The following is a 21,179-nucleotide window of genomic DNA, read 5'->3' as shown; positions in this document are numbered from 1 at the left end:
GATCATGTTCAGAGACCTGGAGATGAAAGAGGCCAAGGAATAAGTATGACAAGAATCTCCAGAGGTTCTTGAATCCAGAATTTTGGAAATGGGATTATGGACTGGTATTCTCCTCCTCCAGTCACATAGATCTCTTGGCTTTTAGGTTTGCAGTTTCCTCCCTCTGCAATTCTCTTCCCCTAGACAGCCTCCGAGCTGGCTCCCTTACCTCCCACAGGCTTGGACTTCCTTAGCCACCCTATTTAAAATCATAAGCCCTCTTCCCTCATCCCCTCCCACAATCTGCTTTCCTTTATTTCACTTACTATAATTGTATATCATATTTTTACTTATTTATTATTTACCTCTCCTCATTGAAATGGGAATGCCATGAGGGCAAAGATATTTGTGTTTTATCTACTGCTGTGTATCTCCAGCATCTGTATCTGACACATAATAGGTACTCCATAAGTGTGCATTAAATGAATGAATTAATGAATGTATATTGAACATTTACTATGTATTAACATATTAACATTATAGAAGTCCTCTATCATTTAATCCTCACAAAAATTCTATGAGGTAGATTAGCCCATTTTCTAGATAAGGAAACTGTTACCAAGAAGTTAAGCCCAAAACCTCAATTACTATACTAATGTTGTAATGTGACCTTCTTTGTGGAATCTCCTGACCTTGAGAATGTATCAAGCAGAGTATAATTCTAGCTATAAGGTTCATTTTATGTAATCTTTTTGCCTTCATTCAAGTCTAGCATTATATCTGGAAGGGGTGGGTGATGGGCGTAACGGAGGGCACATGATGAGATGAGTACAGGGTGTTATACTATATGTTGGTAAATTGGACTTAAATAAAAATGTTTTTAAAATTTAGAAGGGATTACAATACAGTATAGGAGATATGCAGTTTCTGTCTGTGTAGCCCATTATTCTATCACCCTAGGAAACCAATAAACTGGATCACTATTCCTATTTTCTGAGGACATGAGCATTATAAAATACGCTTTCTACTTTTCAAGGTGTTAAAAGAAAGGTCTGCTACTGGTCGATGTTGTTTGGTGTTCCTCTTATATACACTGTTTGGTATCATTGCATTTATTTTTCATCTGACTTACTGATGAATGTTCCACAAAAGGCCTCTGAACATAGAGCAGTGCCATGGCTTCTATAGGGTCTAAAATACATCTAGCTCTGTGTTTGGCATGTGGTAAGCTGTTAATACATGTTGTACTACAGAATGAGAGTGAAAACCCTACGCCTTCTGCAGTGGAGAGAAGAAATATTTCTCTTCCATAATGAGCTCTGCACCCTTTATGCTTCCTGTTCATTGGCCACAAAAACACAGCTTTCCTGGATGGCTCCAGGAGCTCAGCAGAATGCATGATAGGACTGCAAGTGGAGGAGAGTCTGCGGGGCTGGGGCATGGGTGGGGTGGTGTAGGGGTGGGGGATGTGATTAAGGCTATTCAAGCCTACAGGCACTACAAGGAGATGTTCTTTCCCCTCTTTTTACTGACATGAATATGAAGAGGAAGTGCTTTTGTGGGTTTATATTGGTTCTTTTCCCTTCAGATTTGGCAATTTCATTCAATTTGACATTTACACTTCTCAATTTCAACGTTAGTTAAACTATACCTATTTTGCTGAAAAAAGACACCATTTGTTATTACTATTATTTGTATTGACATCATCCATTTAGCAATTGGAAGCAGGAAAACCCAAGTGTTTATAAATTATTTCTTCAAGTATTTTATGAATTGCAAAGAAATGATTGTAGAAGGAACATAAAATGTGTCTGCTTCAATGTCACACCCTAGTTCAAAGTTTTAGCCTTCCTTAGCTGCTTATGGAATCTGCAATACTGCAGACTTTCCATTAATTGTAAACTAGACCAGACTAATTCAATAAATGTTTAAAAAATGGCCCCTGAGTGCAGGTTCAGAGGTCTAGAGGAAGTGGTTTCTTAGACACCTGCCTCCCATATATTGACTCGATGGTATGTAGGTGGAAGTGAGATAGTTATAATGATGTATAGTGCTGTTGATTAGTTAATTGGAGGTGAAATTTTTAGTTTCACCAAGCAATTACCTGACCTCATTAAGGTCTTTAAAATTGCCCAAAAAGCCATTTTGGCTGAAGCAGCTGCTCCTTGTTTGGATGTTGTTTCAGGCATTAAGAAAAGCACAATGCTAGTGGTAACCAGGGAATATAAGCCTGCAATTTCTGGAATATATTGTTCTGAATCTTAGCCATTATTCATTATTATCTATCCTGTCCGAACATGAGACACTAAAATCTGTTTACATTTGTATGGTATTTCTTTTCAGACAGTTTTTTTGAAGTATCATGTTTACAAAATATGTATTTTTAACAAATGAAATTGTTTTTGAAAACAGTGTCAGCTTTATTTTAATTTTTAAGGAAACTTCTTGTTAAAGTATAACTTACATACAAAAAAGTTCATGATCATGGGTGTATAGCTCACAAAATGAATACATTTGTTGACACAGAATATGGAACTTCTGGATCTCTAGAAATTTCCTTTTTGTCCCTCCTCTCTGGGTTACTGTCCACAAGGCCATCCCAAGGGAAACCATTATCCTGATTCTAATTTTTTTTTTTAAGATTTTATGTTTTAAACATGGGCTCAAACTCACAACCCCGAGATCAAAAGTCATATACTCTTCCAACTGAGCTATCCAGGTGACCCTTCACAATCCTGATTCCAAATAACATGGACTCATTCGCTGATTTTTGAACTTTATATAAACAGAATTCTACAGTATGTTTTCTTCAATCTCTGGCTTCTTTAGTTTACTTCTTTTTTAAAAAAAGATTTTATTTATTTATTCATGAGAGACACACACACAGAGAGAGGCAGAGACATAGGCAGAGGGAGAAGCAGGCTCCATGCAGGGAGCCTGACGTGGGACTCCATCCTGGGTCTCCAGATTCAGGCCCTGGGCCCAAGGCAGGCGCTAAACCACTAAGCCACCGGTTACTTTTTTGCCCCTAGTTTACTTTTTTGTTGGTAAAATTCATCCATATTATCGTGTGATGTTATTTGTTCATTCCAACTTCTGTGTAGTAGTTCACTGTATGAATTTTCATGCTACTTTAAGTAATCCATCTGAACATAAAAAGCTGTACTGCAAAGTTTACAAACATTAAAAAAATATATCTCTGTTCACGTATTATAACCAGGCACTTATTTTTCAAAAGGCACCATCCATATGTAATTCTAAGATTTCTAGGTGCACAGAAGGAAAGATGGCAGAAAGACCAGGAGGTATCTTCAGGAAACAAATGACTGCAAACTGTCACATATCAGAACTGAGAATACCAATAGCTAAGCTACTTCCTACTTCCTAGCTTTTCCACTCAGGAAGATTAAATTTAAGGAATTTTTTAAAAGATTTATTATTTATTTATTTATTTGTAAAAGGACTTCGTTTATTTGTTTATTTATTTATTTGACAGAGAAAGAGAGAGAGAGAGCAAGAGAGCACAAGCAGGAGGAGCAGCAGGAAGAGGGAGAAGCAGGCTCCCCCTGGGACAGGGAGCCCAATGCAAGGCTCAGTCCCGGGACACTGAGATCATGACCCCAGTTAAAGGCAGATGCTTAACTAACTCAGCCACCCAGGTGCTCCTATTTATTTATGAGAGAGGAAGTGGGACAGAGGGAGAGGGAAAAAAAATCTTTTTAAAAAATTTAAATTATTTTATTTTTTTAAATAAATTAATTTTTTATTGGTGTTCAATTTACCAACATACCGAATAACACCCAGTGCTCATCCCGTCAAGTGTCCCCCTCAGTGCCCGTCACTCATTCACCCCCACCCCCTGCCCTCCTCCCCTTCCACCACCCCTAGTTCATTTCCCAGAGTTAGGAGTCTTTATAATGCATTATTAGTTTCGGAGGTAGAGGTCAGTGATTCATCAGTCTTTAATAACACCCAGTGCTCATTACATCACATGCCCTCCTTAATGTCCATCACCCAGTTACCCCATCCTCCCACCCTCCTCTCCTCCATCGACCCTCAGTTTGTTTCCTATGATTAAGGGTCTCTTAAGGTTTGTCTCCACTATGATTATGTCTTGTTTTATTTTTACCTTCCTTCCCCTATGATCCTCTGTTTTGTTTCTTAAATTCCACATATGAGTAAGATCATATGATAATTGTCTTTCTCTGACTTATTTCACTTAGCATAATACCCTCTAGTTCCATCCATGTCGTTGCAAATGGCAAGATTTCTTTTTCTGATGGCTGAGCAGTATTCCATTGTATATATACACCACACCTTCTTTATCCATTCATCTGTTGATGGACAGCTTGGGTCTTTCCATAGTTTGGCTATTGTGGACATTGCTGCTGATAAACATTGGGGTGCAAGTGCCCCTTCAGATCACTACATTTGGATCTTTGGGGTAAATACCCAGTAGTGCAATCACTGGGTCGTAGGGTAGCTCTATTTTTAACTTTTGGGGGAACTTTCATACTGTTTTCCAGAGTGGCTGCAGCAGTTTGCATTCCCACCAACAATGTAGGAGGGTTCCCCTTTCTCTGCATCTTTGCCAACACATGTCGTTTGCTGGCTGGATAATTTTAGCCATTCTGACCAGTGTGAGGTGGTCTCATTGTGGTTTTGATTTGTATTTCCCTGATGTTGAGTGATGTTGAACATTTTTTCATGTGTCTGTTGGCCACTTGTGTGTCTTCTCTGGAGAAATGTCTGTTCATGTCTTCTGCTCATTTCTTGATTGGAATATTTGTTCTTTGGGTGTTGAGTTTGATACATTCTTTACAGATTGTGGATATTAGCCCTTTATATGATAAGACATTTGCAAATATCTTCTCCCATTCTGTCGGTTGTCTTTTGGTTTTGTCTACCGTTTCCTATACTGTGCAAAAGCTTTTTATCTTGATGAAGTCCCAATATTTCATTTTTGCATTTGTTTCCCTTGCCTTTGGAGATGTGTTTAGCAAGAAGATGCTATGGCAGAGGTCGCAGAGGTTGGTGCCTCTAGGATTTTGGTGGATTCCTGTCTCACATTTAGGTCTTTCACCCATTTAGAGTTTCTTTTTGTGTATGGTGTAAGAAAGGTGTCCAGTTTCATTCTTTTGCATATGGGTGTCCAATTTTCCAAACACCATTTGTTGAAGAGATTGTCATTTTTCCATAAGATATTCTTTCATGATTTGTTGGTTGACCATAGAATTGAGGGTCCATTTCTGGGTTCTCTATTCAGTTTCATTGACCTATGTGTCTGTTTTGTGCCAGTACCATATTGTCTTGGTGAAATATCTCTTTGTAATAGAGCTCTTTGTAATAGAGCTTGAAGTCCAGAATTGTGATGCCACCAACTTTGGTTTTCTTCTTCAATGTTCCTTGGCTATTTGGGGTGTTTTCTGGTTCCATACAAATTTTAGGATTATTTGTTCCAGCTCTGTGAAAAAAAGTCGATGGTATTTTGATAGGGATTACATTGAATGTATAGATTGCTCAAAGTAGCATAGACATTTTAACAATATTTGTTCCTCCAATCCAGAACATGGAATGTTTTTCCATTTCTTTGTGTCTTCCTCAGTTTCTTTCATGAGTGTTCTATAGTTTTCTGAGTACAGATCCTTTTTTTTTTAAGATTTTATTTATTTATTCATGTGAGACACGGGGGGAGGGGGCAGAGACACAGGTAGAGGGAGAAGCAGGCTTCATGCAGGGAGCGTGATGTGGGACTCAATTCTGGGACTCCAGGATAACACCCCGGGGCTGCCCCTGAGTACACATCCTTTGCCTCTTTGGTTAGGTTTATTCCTAGGTATCTTATAGTTTTTGGTGAAATTATAAATGGATTGACCCCTTAATTTCTCTTTCTTCTGTCTCATTGTTAGTGTATAGAAATGAAACTGATTTCTGTGTATTGATTTGTATCCTGCCACACTGCAGAATTCCTGTCTGAGTTCTAGCAATTTTGGGGTGGAGTCTTTTGGATTTTCCACGTAGAGTATCATGTCATCTGAGAAGAGAGAGTTTGACCTCTTTGCTGATTTGGATGCCTTTTATTTGGGAGAGTCTTTTTTTTTTTTAAGATTTTATTTATTTATTCATGAGAGACACAGAGAAAGGCAGAGACACAAGCAGAGGGAGAAGCAGGCTCCATGCAGGGAGCCCGATGTGGGACTTGATCCCAGGACTCCAGGATCACAGCCTGAGCCAAAGGCAGACGCTCAACCATTGAGCCACCCAGGTGTCCCTGGGAGAGAATCTTAAGCAGACTCTGTGCTGAACATGGAGTCTGACAAATTCCTTAATTTTATGACCCTGAGATCACAACCCGAGCTGAAATCAAGAGTCATCAATCTAACCCACTGTGCCACTCAGGTGCCCCTCAGGTAGATTAAATTTTAAAAATTCTTCTAAAATGTGCCTGTTGCTTTAACTTTTAATGAATAAAAACCTATCTCCTCACATAAAAAAAAATTTCTTCTAAAGACAATTTTCCAAGATTGATTTGTTTAAGTTGTTACACATAGTTGTTTATGATAAGAAAGCTAAATAAGGAGCCAAGTGAGTGAAATAGAACCTCAAATTTATTTTAAGTCTCAACATAAAGTCTCTCTGTTCTTAGAGTATTTTTATGTAGTAATTTTAGGAAATTAGTTTGCATCCTACTCCACTTTTATGTTCCTGTTACTTTGTAGTTTATGATTATGAAAGTACTATGAAAGGTACCCTAGGTTTGCTGTTAAGTTGCAGTGTGACTTTGGATGTGTCACTTACCTTCTCTGAGTCTATTACTTCATCATAAAATGTGGGGCTTGAACTGGGTCATCTTTAATGTTTCATTTAGTGCTAAGATGCTGTGTATTTCTGTTCTTAACTTCCTAAAGAACACATTTATCTCTTGTATTTCAGTGGTTATGCATTTGAGGTGTTGAAGGATGCAAGGAATCTCTCATTGCACGGACCCTCTGGTAAGTTCCAGTGTTGGGCTGCCTCTTCTACTTTCTCTTACTTTTTTTTTTTTTTTTTTTAAAGATTTTATTTATTCATGAGAGACACAGAGAGAAAGGCAGAGACATAGCGGGAAACTGATGGGACATATGGTCCCAGGACCCCAGGATTACCACCTGAGCCAAAGGCGGACGCTCAACCACTGAGCTACCCAGGTGCCCCTCTTCTGCTTGCTCTTAGTTCTAGAGTTGAGTCAAGGCTCAGTCTCTCTAAGAGCCTATCACAAGCTCACCCTAGGGAAGAGTTCTCGGGAAAGCATCCCCCAGACTATCCATCCAAATAATAGAGTATTTAAGTGAACTCAAATGTTGATTGCCATTCTTCTATCAAATTATTAAATTAATTCAACCATTCACTCAACAAACATTTCTGTCATTTCTGCTTTAGCATATCTAGGACAAATTCCTGGAATTGGAACTGCTGGATCAAGTGGTATGCGCATTTTTCATCTAGAGAGATAGGCAATTCGGTCGCTATGTTTTATCATAATTCTGATTATACTGAACATGCAATTTTGATTCCTGTGTTTAAAATATATATATATAGGGATCCCTGGGTGGCGCAGCGGTTTGGCGCCTGCCTTTGGCCCAGGGCGCGATCCTGGAGACACGGGATCGAATCCCACGTCGGGCTCTCGGTGCATGGAGCCTGCTTCTCCCTCTGCCTATGTCTCTGCCTCTCTCTCTCTCTCTGACTACCATAAATAAATAAAAATTAAAATAAATAAATAAATAAATATATATATATATCTTAAGCTTATATATATATGTGTGTGTGTGTGTGTGTGTATATATATATATATATATATATATATTTTTTTTTTTTTTTTTTTTTTTTGTAGTGAGCCTTACACCTAATGTGACACTTGGACTCATGATCCCAAGATCAAGAATTGCATGCTCTATGGACTTATGGACTGAGCCAGCGAGGCACCCCTTGAAATATTTTATTTTATTTATTTTTTAAAAAATATTTTGTTTTTTTATTCATGAGACACACACACAAAAAGAGAGAGAGAGAGAGAGAGAGAGAAAGAGGCAGAGACACAGGCAAAGGGAGAAGCAGGCTTTATGCAGGGAGCCTGACGCAGGACTCGATCCCAGGTCACCAGGATCACACCCTCGGCTGAAGACGGCGCTAAACCACTGAGCCACCCAGGCTGCCCAAAATATTTTATATAAATAAATATTTTCCTTTATAAATATCATGTCAATGATTACATAATGTATTCTTATGTAATGATGCCATAATTTCTTAATTCTTTTATTATTGGGTTGTATAACATTGTTTTCTTGTTACAAACTTTTTTTATTTTTTAAAGATTTTATTTATTTATTCATGAGAGACAGAGAGAGGCAGAGACATAGGCAGAGGGGGAAGCAGGCTCCTTGAGGGGAGCCGCATATAGGACCCAATCCGGGGACCCCAGGACTACACCCTGAGCCGAAGACAGACGTTCAACCACTGAGCCAACCAGGTGTTGTTCCTGTTACAAACTTTTCTAAAATGAGCACAGTTTACTTCCATTTCAGTTTTATTCCTTCTAGAGTACATTCATAGAAAATGATTCGAGTCCAAAGGATGGATATTTGATAAATATTGTGAAATTATTTCCTAGGAAAGTTCTATTAGTTTACATCCCTGAAGAACAAGACTCGTTTCACCATACATTCACCAATGTGGAAGATTGTTTATCCACCTAATCTTTCTTAATTGCATAGGAGGAGAATGATATACTTTTATGTGTAGTTTTTAATAAAAATTGAATTATTTTATATGCTATTTCTTTTTCTTCTTTAGTGTTTCATGTCTCAGTCCTTTTTATAGGAATTTGAGTTTTTTATATTGGAGGATATGACTTTTTGTCTTATTTATTACAGAAATATTTCTCAGTTTCTAAAAAAGATGCTTATAATTTGTATGTGAGAAATTTTATGTAGTCATATGCAGCAATATCTTCTTTATGATAATTTCTTTTATTTTTCTTAAGCTTAGAAAATCTTTCCTCATTCAGAGAACAAATGAGCATCTGCCTGCCTTAAAAAAATATCTCCCTAAGACTCTCCCTTCCCAATCCCCCTTCTTTATACATTTAACTCTTAATCTATCTGGAATTTATTTTGCCCCACAGTATGAAGTGAAGGACCAGATAAAAATTTTCCTTAAAGTATCTAACCAAGTATCCCATTTACTCAATAATGGCCCTTTTACTTTATGGCCCTTTTATTATATTAAATGTCTAAAAATGTGTTGGCTTTTGGGTTAATTATAATGCTCTTACAATTTGGTTTCTGTATTTCATACGTCTGTAGCTGAGTTTGAGGACTAAAATTTGCTTTCTGCAGCACATGGATGAGAGAGCCTGCTCATCCTTAGATAAAATCAACTTTCTACTTCTTCCAAGGCATGGGCTAGCTTTTTAAAAAAAATTTTTTTAAAAAGATTTTATTTATTTATTCATGAGAGACACACACAGAGAGAGAGGGGAGACACAGGTAGAGGGAGAAGCAGGCTTCATGCAGGGAGCGTGATGTGGGACTCAATCCAGGGTCTCCAGGATCACGACCTGGGCAGAAGGCGATGCTAAACCGCTGAGCCACCCAGACTGCCCTGGGCTAGCTTTTTAAATAAAGAGCTAGCCTTCACATCAGAGTCTACCATATCTGGGTCTTCCCACTCATAACTTTTGTACCACAGCTGAAGACGCTATCAGAATACAAAGCATGAATTTAAGAAGCACAGAACTTAGGAAGCTTTATATATTTCACTGTCTGAATCATCTGACATGGAGAAGCATGTACCCTGCCTCCCTCCAGTCCATCCATATTTTTTTTTACATTTTTTAATTTAGATTCTATTTGCCAACATATAGTATAACACCCAGTGCTCATCCCATCAAGTGTCCTCCTCATTGCCCGTCACCCAGTTACCCCACCCCCTGCCCACTTCCCCTTCCACTACCTTTTGTTTGTTCCCCAGAGTTAGGAGTCTCTCATGGTTTGTTTCCCTCTCTAATTTTTCCCACTCAGTTCCCCTCCTTTCCGTATAATTCCTTTCACTATTTCTTACATTCCACATATGAGTGAAACAATATGATGATGGTCTTTCTCTTCGATTGACTTATTTCAGTCAGCACAATACCATCCAGTTCCATCCATGTCGAAGCAAATGGTGGGTATTCGTCTCTTCTGATGGCTGAGTAATATTCCATTGTATACATAGACCTCATCTTCTTTATCCATTCATCTTTCAAGGGACACCGAGGCTCCTTCCACAGTTTGGCTATTGTGAACATTGCTGCTAGAAACATCGGGTGCAGGTATCCTGGCATTTCACTTCATCAGTATCTTTGGTGTAAATCCCCAGTAGTGCAATTGCTGGGTCGTAGGGTAGCTCTATTTTTAACTTCTTGAGGAACATCCACACTGTTTTCCAGAGTGACTATACCAGTTTGCATTCCCACCAACAGTGCAAGAGGGTTCCCCTTTCTCGACATACTCCCCAACATTTGTTGTTTCCTGTCTTGTTAATTTTCGCCGATTCACTGGTGTGAGGTGGTATCTCATTGTAGTTTTGATTTGTATTTCCCTGCAGTCCATCCATATTTTAAATTACAATACTTCAATGTATGTATTAGGCAAAACCTTAGATTAAAAGAATAGTGAATTTATTGGACGCTTATATTTTTTCTATTTTTTCAAGTCTCTATTAATATTTACAGTAGAAGCAAATATTTTCTGGATATAATTTATACTTATTAATAACATTTTTATTTATTTAGGTGAAATTCATATAAAGTTAACCATTTAAAAGTAAACAACCATTCAATAGCATTTAGTGCAGTCACAATGTTGTGCAACCACCACTTTTATTCTGTTCCAAAACATTTCCGTTGTTCCAAAATAAAACCCTGTACCCATTAAGTAGGCACTTCCCCATTCCCTCTTTCCCCCAGTTCCTGGAAACCACCAAGCTACTTTCTGTCTCTATGGGTTTATCTATTCTAGATATTTCACATAAATGGGTTAATACAAGGTGTGGTCTTTTTTTGTTTAGCTTCTAAAACATTAGCATAATATTTTTGAAGTACATCATTCCTTTTTGTGGCTGAATAATATTCTATTGTATGCATATACACTTTGTTTATTCATTTATCAGTTGATAGATAGTTGGATTGGTTCCGCCTTTTGGCTATTGTGAATAGTGCTATGAACATGTATACAAGTATTTGGTATCTGTTTTCAATTCTTTTTGGTGTGTCCCTAGGAGTGGAATTGCTAGGTCACATGGTAATTCTGTGTTTAACAATTTGAGGAACTGTCGAATTGTTTTCCATAGGAGCTGTATCATTTTACATTCCCACCAACAATGTGCAAGGATTCTAATTTCTCCATCCTCGCCAACACTTGTTATTTTCCTTTTTATTTTTCCCCCCCTTTGGATTATAGGCATCTTTGTTGATGTGAGTGCTATTTCATTGTGGTTTTGATTTGCATTTCTCTAGTGGCTAATGATGTTGAACATTTTTCCCATCTGCTTATTTGCAATTTGTGTATCTTCTTTGGAGAAATGTCTATTCAAGTTTTTTGTCCATTCTTAAATTGGGTTGTTTGCCTTTTTGTTGTTGAGTTGTAAGAGTTCTTTACATTTTCTGGGTAAGCTAATTATATAATTTACTGACCCTTATGAGATATATGATCTGCAGTTATTTTTTTCTATATTGTAGGTTGTCTTTTTTACTTTCTTGATAATGTCCTTGAACATACAAAAATTTTAAATTTTGTTGAAGCCCAACCTATATATTTTTTCTCTTCTTGTTCATGCTTTTGGTGTCATATCTAAGCATGTACTGCCAAGTCCATGTTCATAAAGATTTAACCCTATGTTTTCTTCTAAGAGTTTTATGATTTTAGCTCTTATATCTGGGTCATTGATACACTTGAGTTAATTTTTGTATATGGGATGAGGTAGGGGTCCAACCTCATTATTTGCAGGCAGGTATCCTGTTGTCTCAGCACCATTTGTTGAAGAGACTATTCAATCCCCATCTATTAGTACCCCCGTTGAAGAGCACTTGGCCATAAATGTATGGGTTCATTTCTGGACTCTTAGTTCTATTCCATTGTTCTAGATAGCTGTCCTTATGCTAATACTGCACTATTTTGCTTACAGTAGCTTTGTGGTAAGTTTTGAAATCACAACATGTGAGTCTTTCAACTTTGTTCTTTTTCAAGGTTGTTTTGGCTGAGGGTTTATTATCTTGCAGATACTCCTACTATCTTACAGATACTTCTACACATTATGTTATTCATGTGACAACTCTAATATACATATTAATATCCACATTTTACAGGTTAAGTGATTTGGCCAAAGTTACAAATCTGGTAGTATTTCTAAGATTAAGATTATCTAACCCTAGAGCCCACTTTCTTAAAAATGATATACCTGTCTCTGTCAAAGAGGAGGGGCCGCTGGAGCTTAATCACACTGTTTTCTTTTAGGTAAAAGGTTAGAAATCTCTCCTAGTAAATATTTCTCAATGGGTAGCCCACAGTCAGACTGATCTGGTAATAGATATACTGAAACCCATTTTTTCCTTTCACATTTAGTACTTAATTTTTCTAAGGTTTGTTACTATTCAGACAGTTTTGCATCCTCCTCTACCTTCCTCTTTTTGTGATCTTATTTCTTCAGATGGATGTTTTGAGGTTATTTTCTATTTTGAGAAAATTACACAAATCTGATTTATTAGCACAACAGCTCAAAAGTGGTTCCTGTTGAAGTCTTCCACATTGTCAACACTGAGCTCCCCTTAGCCTCCTTCACTGGACAGGAAACTATGAGTGTGGGTAATGCTTGATGTTTTCAACTAAATTGTTGTTGAAAGAAATTTCAGTGACTTTAGGTGTATCAAACCAAATGCAAATGAAGATTTTGCCATCATAAGTGTGTATGGCTTTAAAAGCAAATACACAAACATATAATATTGGCAAGGAGCTTCTACATCTTTGATGTAGATTTATTTATATATTTATTTAATTTACGTTCAGTAAAATTCACTTTTTGCTGTATAAACTTCTGTGGGTTTGATAAATGCACACTCGGGTTAAAAAATAGCTTTGCCACTCAAGAAATTCCCTCCTCATGCTGCCCCCCGGTAGTCAGCCCCTCTTTAACCCCCAATCCCTGATAACTAATCTGTTCTCTGTCTCTACAGTTTTGCATTTTCTAGAATGTCATATAGATAGAATCATATAGTGTATTGCCCTTTGAGTATGGCTTTTTTCACTTAGCATAATACATTTGATATTTATCCATGTTCTTATGTTTAGCAATAGTTAGTTCTTTTTATTGCTGAGTATTATTCCATAGTATGCACATGCCATACTTTGTTTACCTGTTCACCATTTGAAGGACATTTGGATTGTTTCCAGTTTTTGGTGATTACAAATATAGCTGCTATAAACAGCTTGTATAAACATTTTTGTGTGAATGTAAGTTTTTGTTTCTCTTGGGTAGATATCTAGGAGTGGGATTTCTGAGTTAGGATAAATGCATGTTTAATTTAATGAGAAACTGCCAAACTTTTTTTTTTTTTTTCCAGTTTCTTAGAGCTCTATAGTAACAAATTAATACAAACTTGATGGCTTAAAACAACAGCACTCTTGAAACTAGAGGGTATTATGCTACATGAAATAAGTCAGTCAGAGAAAGATAAAAATCATATGGTTTCACTCATATGTGGAATTTATTTATTTTTTAAAGCTTTTATTCATTTATTCATGAGAGACACAAAGAGAAAGGCAGAGCCATAGGCAGAGGGAGAAGCAGGCTGCCTGCAGGGAGCCCAATGCGGGACTCGATCCTAGGAGCCTAGGATCACACCCTGAGCCAAAGGCAGACGCTCAACCACTGAGCCACCTAGGTGCCCCCATATATGGAATTTAAGGAACAAAACACATGAACATAGGGAAATGGAAGGAAAAATAAAATAAATTGAAAACAGAGAGGGAGACAAACCACAAGAGACTCTTAACTATAGGAAACTAGCTGAGGGTTGGGGCACCAAACCTTGGTGGCTCAGTCGGTTAAGTGTCTGTCTTTGGCTCAAGTCATGATTCTCTGGGATTGAGCCCCACATTGGGCTCTTTGCTCAGAGGAGAGTCTGCTTCTCCTTCTCCCCTTGCCCCTCCCCTGCTTGTCATGTGGGTGCATGTGCGCACACATGCGCTCTCTCTCTCTCAAATAAATAAAATCTTAAAAAAAAAAAAAAGGAAACCAACTGAGAGTTGCTGGAGGGGAAATGGGTGGGAGATGGGGTAAATAGGTGATGGGCATTAAGGAGGGCACTTGATGGAATGAGCACTGGGTGTTGTATGCAACTGATGAATCACTAAATTCTACCTCTGAAACTAATAATATACTATATGTTACTTGAATTTAAATTTAAAACACACACACACATACAAAAACAAAACAAAACACCAAAACCCAGCACTCCATTCCCTCACAGTTGTGGGGGTTAGAAGTCTGGAGTCGAGGTGTGAGCAGGTTAAACTCCCTTCAAAGGCTCTAGGAGAGAATCTTTCTTGACTCTTCCTACTTTTGGTGGCTCCTGGCAATACATAGCATTTCTTGGCTTGCAACTGTATTACTTCGATTTGTGTCTCAGTCTTCACCTGGTCTTCTCTCATGGGTCTTCTTGTGTCCTTTCCTCATCTTTTGTGGGCACCAGTCATTGGATTTAGAGCTCACCCTAATGAAGTATGACCTCATCTTAACTAATTATTATCTGCAAAGACCCTAGTTCCAAATAAGATCATATTCTAATGTTCACAGTGGATATGAATTTTGAGGGAGGGCACATACTCTATCTACCACAATGGCCCTACCATATTGCATTCCCATCAGCAGTATGTGAGAGTTCTAGTTGCTCCTAATTCTTATCAGTACTTCTTGTCATCAAGTTTTGGGGGTTTTTCCTAAGCCATTCTAATAGGTGTGTGATGGTGTCTGATTTCTCACTGAACTGTCTTGGAGAACATGAATTTATCTCTGAACTGATTACTTTAACCTGCATATGGAATATGCTTGTTGGCCAGGCCTTGGTCATATCCCCACCTCTAAAGGTAGGTGTGGGAGGAGTCAGCTCCACCTGAAACATGTGAATTGAGAGTAGGTAAGTGGATTCCTAGAAGAAAAATAAGCAGATGTTAACAGAAAAAAGAGGAACCAAAAATTGTCAGGTAAAAACAACTAATTTTTACTATGATTGGGAAAGTGCTCTTTGTAACTTGCTATGGACTGAATTGTGTCCCCTCCCCAAATTTGTATTTTGAAGCCCTAACCCCTAATGGTATTTTGAGCTGGGGTGGTTGGGAAATAATTAGGTTTAGATGAGGTCATGAGAGTGGGGCCCTCATAATGGTATTACTAACCCTGTAAGGAGAGACATCAAAGATCTAGTTATCTCTCTGCCCTCTCAGCCATGTGAAGACATGTTGAGATGGTGGCCATCTGTAAATCAGGATCATAGCTCTCACCAGAACCCAGCCCTGCTGCCCTCCGCATCTCAGATTTTTGGCTTCCAGAATTGTGAGAAAATACTTTTTTGTTGTTTTGGCCACCCTGGCTATAGTATTTTGTTATGGCAGTCCTAGCAGACTAATTCTCAACTGCTTTTTATCAGTTTCTAACAACTGCTGTAATCAAAGCAAAAACTGCCCTTTGCTGATTGCTTCCCATGTGCCTTGGACTGTGCTGTGTTATACATGACTCCAGTTTTCCTAGCAATTCTCTGGGAAAGACTTATTACTCTTGTTCTTATTTTACATAAGAAAACTAAGGTTCAATGACTTTGCTAATGCGTCGAAGGTCACATGGCTCTTAGGTGGTGGATCCTGGATCCAAGCCAGGCCTCTCTGACTTCAGTGTCCATCCTAACAACCACTATGATATCCTGTTATCTCTCCCCAGCTAAATTAAACTCTGCTTTGAAATGGTGAGGGATCTTCTCCCCGACAGAGTTTCCTGTCTCTCACCCAGCAGTAGCAGACCTCGATTTGGTGTCAGAGCTGAATCTTGGGCACAAATGTGTCTCTTGCCCCTGGGCCAGGGGCAGACAGCTACCACCTTGTCCTCATACAGAGCTCAGAGGATGAATGGGCTTCATCAGATACTCCTGCTTTGCCTTCAAACCTGAGCAGATGCTGCAGGACTGTACTGCCAAGAGAGATCTTTTTGGTCTATTGCCTGCTTCTAGTCTTTCATATGAATATCAAGTGGAGGCCAATGGAATAGAGAGGGCAAACAGCTAGAGATGCCTCTTGTGTCTAGAGTGCTTAGGGATTTTAAGCTGTCATGCTAGCTTACACTCAGCCTTTAAGAATTTTTCTTCTTACCCAGTTCTATAGTAATTACCTATTCTTCTCATTCTTTGCTATAAGAGAAATAGTTGGTGTGTTTTGTGTCCCCGCTCAGGAGGGTTTATCATCTTTTAGAATTCAGTTCCCTGTTTGCTTTGCAGCTTAGTTCTCTAATAAGCTCAACAAAGTGAAAGTTTTGTAGATTTTCTATATTTTTCTTGTTGCTAGTGTGGGAGCAGTGTTCCTTTGAGGTTCTCTACATCCTAGGTGGAAGTAGAAAAATAATTTCCAAAGTAATTGTTAGAAAAATACCAGCTCCACAGAGTGTGAGATATGGGGAAGAAAAGACTCTGGGGTCAAATAAACTTGGGAAATTTGGCATATCTTATTATTTTCTTTTGGATATTTACATGGAGTATTAACATCTTAAAGGCTCTGAGAAGGCTTGCAGAATAGAGAAATAAATTTAACTTTATTTATTTTTTTTTTGATTTTTTAAGATTTTATTTATTTTTCATGAGAGACAGAGAGAGAGAGAGAGAGAGAGAGAGAGGCAGAGACACAGGCAGAGGGAGAAGCAGGCTCCCCACAAGGGACCCAATGTGGGACTTGATACTGGACCCTGGGCTCAGGCCCTGGGCCAAAGGCAGATGCTCAACCGTTGAGCTACCCAGGTGTCCCAATAAATTTAACTTTAACAATGTATCTTAAAAATTTGTATAGCAGCACCTGGCTGCCTCAGTCAGTGGAGCTTCTGACTCTTGATCTTGAGGTCATAATTTCGAGCCCAATGTTGGGTGTAGAAATTACTTTAAAAAAATTTGGTCATAGAACCCCTCTTGTGTAGCACCCATTATTTCCCTTAGAATTACTGTTCTATGGAGTCTGTCTGGAAAATAGAGGCCTACATATTGATGCTTTATTCTCTGCAAACCTGGAAATCCCTCAAAATAGTATCAGAATCCCTGTGGGTATTCCGAGAAGCAAGCCATCCTGCAGATTGGTTAGGGGTGCTGAGTGGTACTGAGGCACTCAGCAATGGCCCTAGTCAGTAGTTGGTGGCTCATCTTGTAGGCTATGATGTCAGAGAGAACACCTGAATGAATGAGACATAAGATTAAACACAAGGTCAAAATAAAGTGTCTGTAGATCATTCCACTGGCTCTCAGCTCTGACCCACCCTATCACTTTCTCCAAAATCAGTCATAAATCTCTTCCTGGACACTATGTTTATACAACTTGCTCTGATAGCTAGTGGTCACTATCCATGAGGCACACCCCAAATATGAAGCTGCTGTTGTATAGTAAGGCTGGATGTGAACCTATTCTATGGACCCTCATGTAAGTTTGAAATGAGTCTTCAGCCTCAATATAAAAGTTTTAGCTTTTGGGCCCTGGTCTGACCTGTAGATGTGAGAGTGGCCTGTGGTCCATGCCCTTCACCTCCTAGCTACATTATCATTCTTTGAAGTAGCCTGGACATCTGTTGTTTCCATCTCCTTGTAGCCCTTTTGTTTCTCATCTTGGGACTCCACCTCTCTCCCTTTGAAGAACTAACCCTCCTCCACTCCGTATTCAGGTGGGTCTGCCAACTGGTAATTGCTTGGTAAGGGCCAGATCTGGGGTTTGAACCCAAGGAGTCTGACCCCAAAACCTACTTCCATAAAAATTACACTAGCCTGCTTCCCAGTTCTAAATTGTGTCATTTTTCATTTATATAACATTTACTTTTTATTACTTTGTGTAGTGAAATATCTTCTATTACAAGGCTTCTCCCCAGCCATTTGGATAACCACATATAAGACATAACTGAATCAAGACTTAATATTATTAAAAAAAAAAGTTCTCAAAAAATGAAAAAGGTGGTTCTCATCTCAAAATGGGGGAAATTTTCATTTTCTTGTTTTGGTGGTGGCATAAATTAGGTTCTTTTTGAAAAATAATTATTTTTAGTCTAAAGTCCTTTTTAATCCTTAGCTACTTCAGCTGAACTGTGGCCATGAATGATGATTAAGGAAGCTAACAGCTTTTTTCAGAAGGATACTATCCTAATTACCCTGGAAATATCAACTATAAATCAAGAAGGCTATCATGACTTAATTGTTCATTACACAAAAATTATATGATCCCTATTTCTTTCATGTCCTCTCTCTCTCTGTCTAAAAAGGTATTTAACTAAGCAATCAGGAATATTAACTATTCACAGTCTAGGCAAGTGTAGGCAAATAACCCCTGCAATAACACATTGGCAGCCGCAGAAATGGCTGGCTGTGAATAAGCACACAGCACTTAGTCTGGTCCTTCTTATGTGTTTGCTGATACATTTGCAATTTCATGCACAGTTTTAAATGTTAGGCATTAATCTGAAATGGGCACTGAAGCATCAATAAAGTCTACATTTTGCCCCTTTTAATGAAAATGCTAGATATAGATGTAATGCAAAACTAAACATTTGGCTTACTACATTCTACTCCAGTAAATTAGCCAATGTTTGTCATCTTTTAAAAAAACTGGGAGTTTAATGCCTCATTTCACACGGTTTTGTTAGGGACAGATAGAAAGCTGATAAACAATCCATTTGTTCTATTACAGTAGCTCCTAGCCACACCACTGAAGTTAAGCCTCAGTGCTCATTTCCTTTACAAACTCTGTTGTGAGTTGAAGTGGTCTGCTTTTGAATATTTGTCTGAAGCAGTCTTGACAAGAGTGCTTTTTCAGAGGAACACAGACTGCGCTTTGTTGGACAGTGGCCCTAGAGTCATGGGTTCTGAAATGACTCAGTGAACCCAAAAGAGAACAGCACATCGGAGGGCCCTCCTGTGTGCTGTTCTAGATTTTCATATGCATTATGCCCACAACAATCACCACAGCCCTGAAAGGTCCATGTGATACCTCCACTTGGCCTGATGAGGAACCCAGGGCTCAGAGATGAAGCTGCACAGGTAGTAAGTGATGACATCTAGATTTGAGCTCACTCACTATGCCACAATGCCTGCCAGATAGGACCTGCACCCCCCACCCCATCTCTACCAGTAGCATTTGTCATTCACAGAGGTTACAGAGGAGGTTACCTCCTCCAGGAAGTCATTGCTGCAATCTTGCTTGTTGACTATCCTTTTTATGCATTTTTATCACACTTTCTCAGTGCCTCCAGTGTAGCCCTTAGGAATAGTCTGACTTTTATTATATTAATTGATTACTTGTTTGACTCCAAGAGGAAAGGCTATCTCTTAAATCACCTTTATAAACACTATAGGAAGGAACAAGACAAGGATGTCCACTCTCACCACTGCTATTCAACATAGTACTGGAAGTCCTAGCCTCAGCAATTAGACAACAAAAAGACATTAAAGGCATTCAAATTGGCAAAGAAGAAGTCAAACTCTCCCTCTTCGCCGATGACATGATACTCTACATAGAAAACCCAAACGCCTCCACCCCAAGATTGCTAAAACTCATACAGCAATTTGGCAGCGTGGCAGGATACAAAATCAATGCCCAGAAGTCAGTGGCATTTCTATACACTAACAATGAGACTGAAGAAAGAGAAATGAAGGAGTCAATACCGTTTACAATTGCACCCAAAAGCATAAGATACCTAGGAATAAACCTAACCAAAGAGGTAAAGGATCTATACCCTAAAAACTATAGAACACTTCTGAAAGAAATTGAGGAAGACACAAAGAGATGGAAAAATATTCCATGCTCATGGATTGGAAGAATTAATATTGTGAAAATGTCAATGTTACCCAGGGCAATTTACATGTTTAATGCAATCCTTATCAAAATACCATGGACTTTCTTCAGAGAGTTAGAACAAATTATTTTAAGATTTGTGTGGAATCAGAAAAGACCCCGAATAGCCAGGGGAATTTTAAAAAAGAAAGCCATATCTGGGGGCATCACAATGCCAGATTTCAGGTTGTACTACAAAGCTGTGGTCATCAAGACAGTGTGGTACTGGCACAAAAACAGACACATAGATCAATGGAACAGAATGGAGAACCCAGAAGTGGACCCTGAACTTTATGGTCAACTAATATTCGATAAAGGAGGAAAGACTATCCACTGGAAGAAAGACAGTCTCTTCAATAAATGGTGCTGGGAAAATTGCACATCCACATGCAGAAGAATGAAACTAGACCACTCTCTTTCACCATACACAAAGATAAACTTCAAATGGATGAAAGATCTAAATGTGAGACAAGATTCCATCAAAATCCTAGAGGAGAACACAGGCAGCACCCTTTTTGAACTCGGCCACAGTAACTTCTTGCAAGATACATCCACGAAGGCAAAAGAAACAAAAGCAAAAATGAACTATTGGGACTTCATCAAGATAAGAAGCTTTTGCACAGCAAAGGATACAATCAACAAAACTAAAAGACAACCTACAGAATGGGAGAAGATATTTGCAAACAACATATCCGATAAAGGGCTAGTTTCCAAGATCTATAAAGAACTTATTAAACTCAACACCAAAGAAACAAACAATCCAATCATGAAATGGGCAAAAGACATGAACAGAAATCTCACAGAGGAAGACATAGACACGGCCAACACGCACATGAGAAAATGCTCTGCATCACTTGCCATCAGGGAAATACAAATCAAAACCACAATGAGATACCACCTCACACCAGTGAGAATGGGAAAAATTAACCAGGCAGGAAACCACAAATGTTGGAGAGGATGCGGAGAAAAGGGAACCCTCTTGCACTGTTGGTGGGAATGTGAAATGGTGCAGCCACTCTGGAAAACTGTGTGGAGGTTCCTCAAAGAGTTAAAAATAGACCTGCCCTA

At 38.6% G+C, this 21,179-nt stretch overlaps 1 long non-coding RNA gene across 2 annotated transcripts in view; it reads left to right on the top strand.

Annotated features, from left to right (window-relative positions):
- LOC144301394 (uncharacterized) overlaps nt 1–21,179 on the top strand; it is a 64,551-nt gene that overhangs the window by 4,107 nt on the left and 39,265 nt on the right. For both annotated transcript variants that reach the window (XR_013368220.1, XR_013368221.1), the window contains exon 2: nt 6,913–6,971. This is a non-coding gene — a long non-coding RNA (uncharacterized LOC144301394). The remainder of the gene's footprint in view (nt 1–6,912; nt 6,972–21,179) is intronic.

The sequence above is a fragment of the Canis aureus genome, chromosome 29, assembly GCF_053574225.1.
Source record: "Canis aureus isolate CA01 chromosome 29, VMU_Caureus_v.1.0, whole genome shotgun sequence".
Taxonomy (NCBI): Eukaryota; Metazoa; Chordata; class Mammalia; order Carnivora; family Canidae; genus Canis; species Canis aureus.
This window is presented reverse-complemented; position numbering and strand designations above follow the sequence as displayed.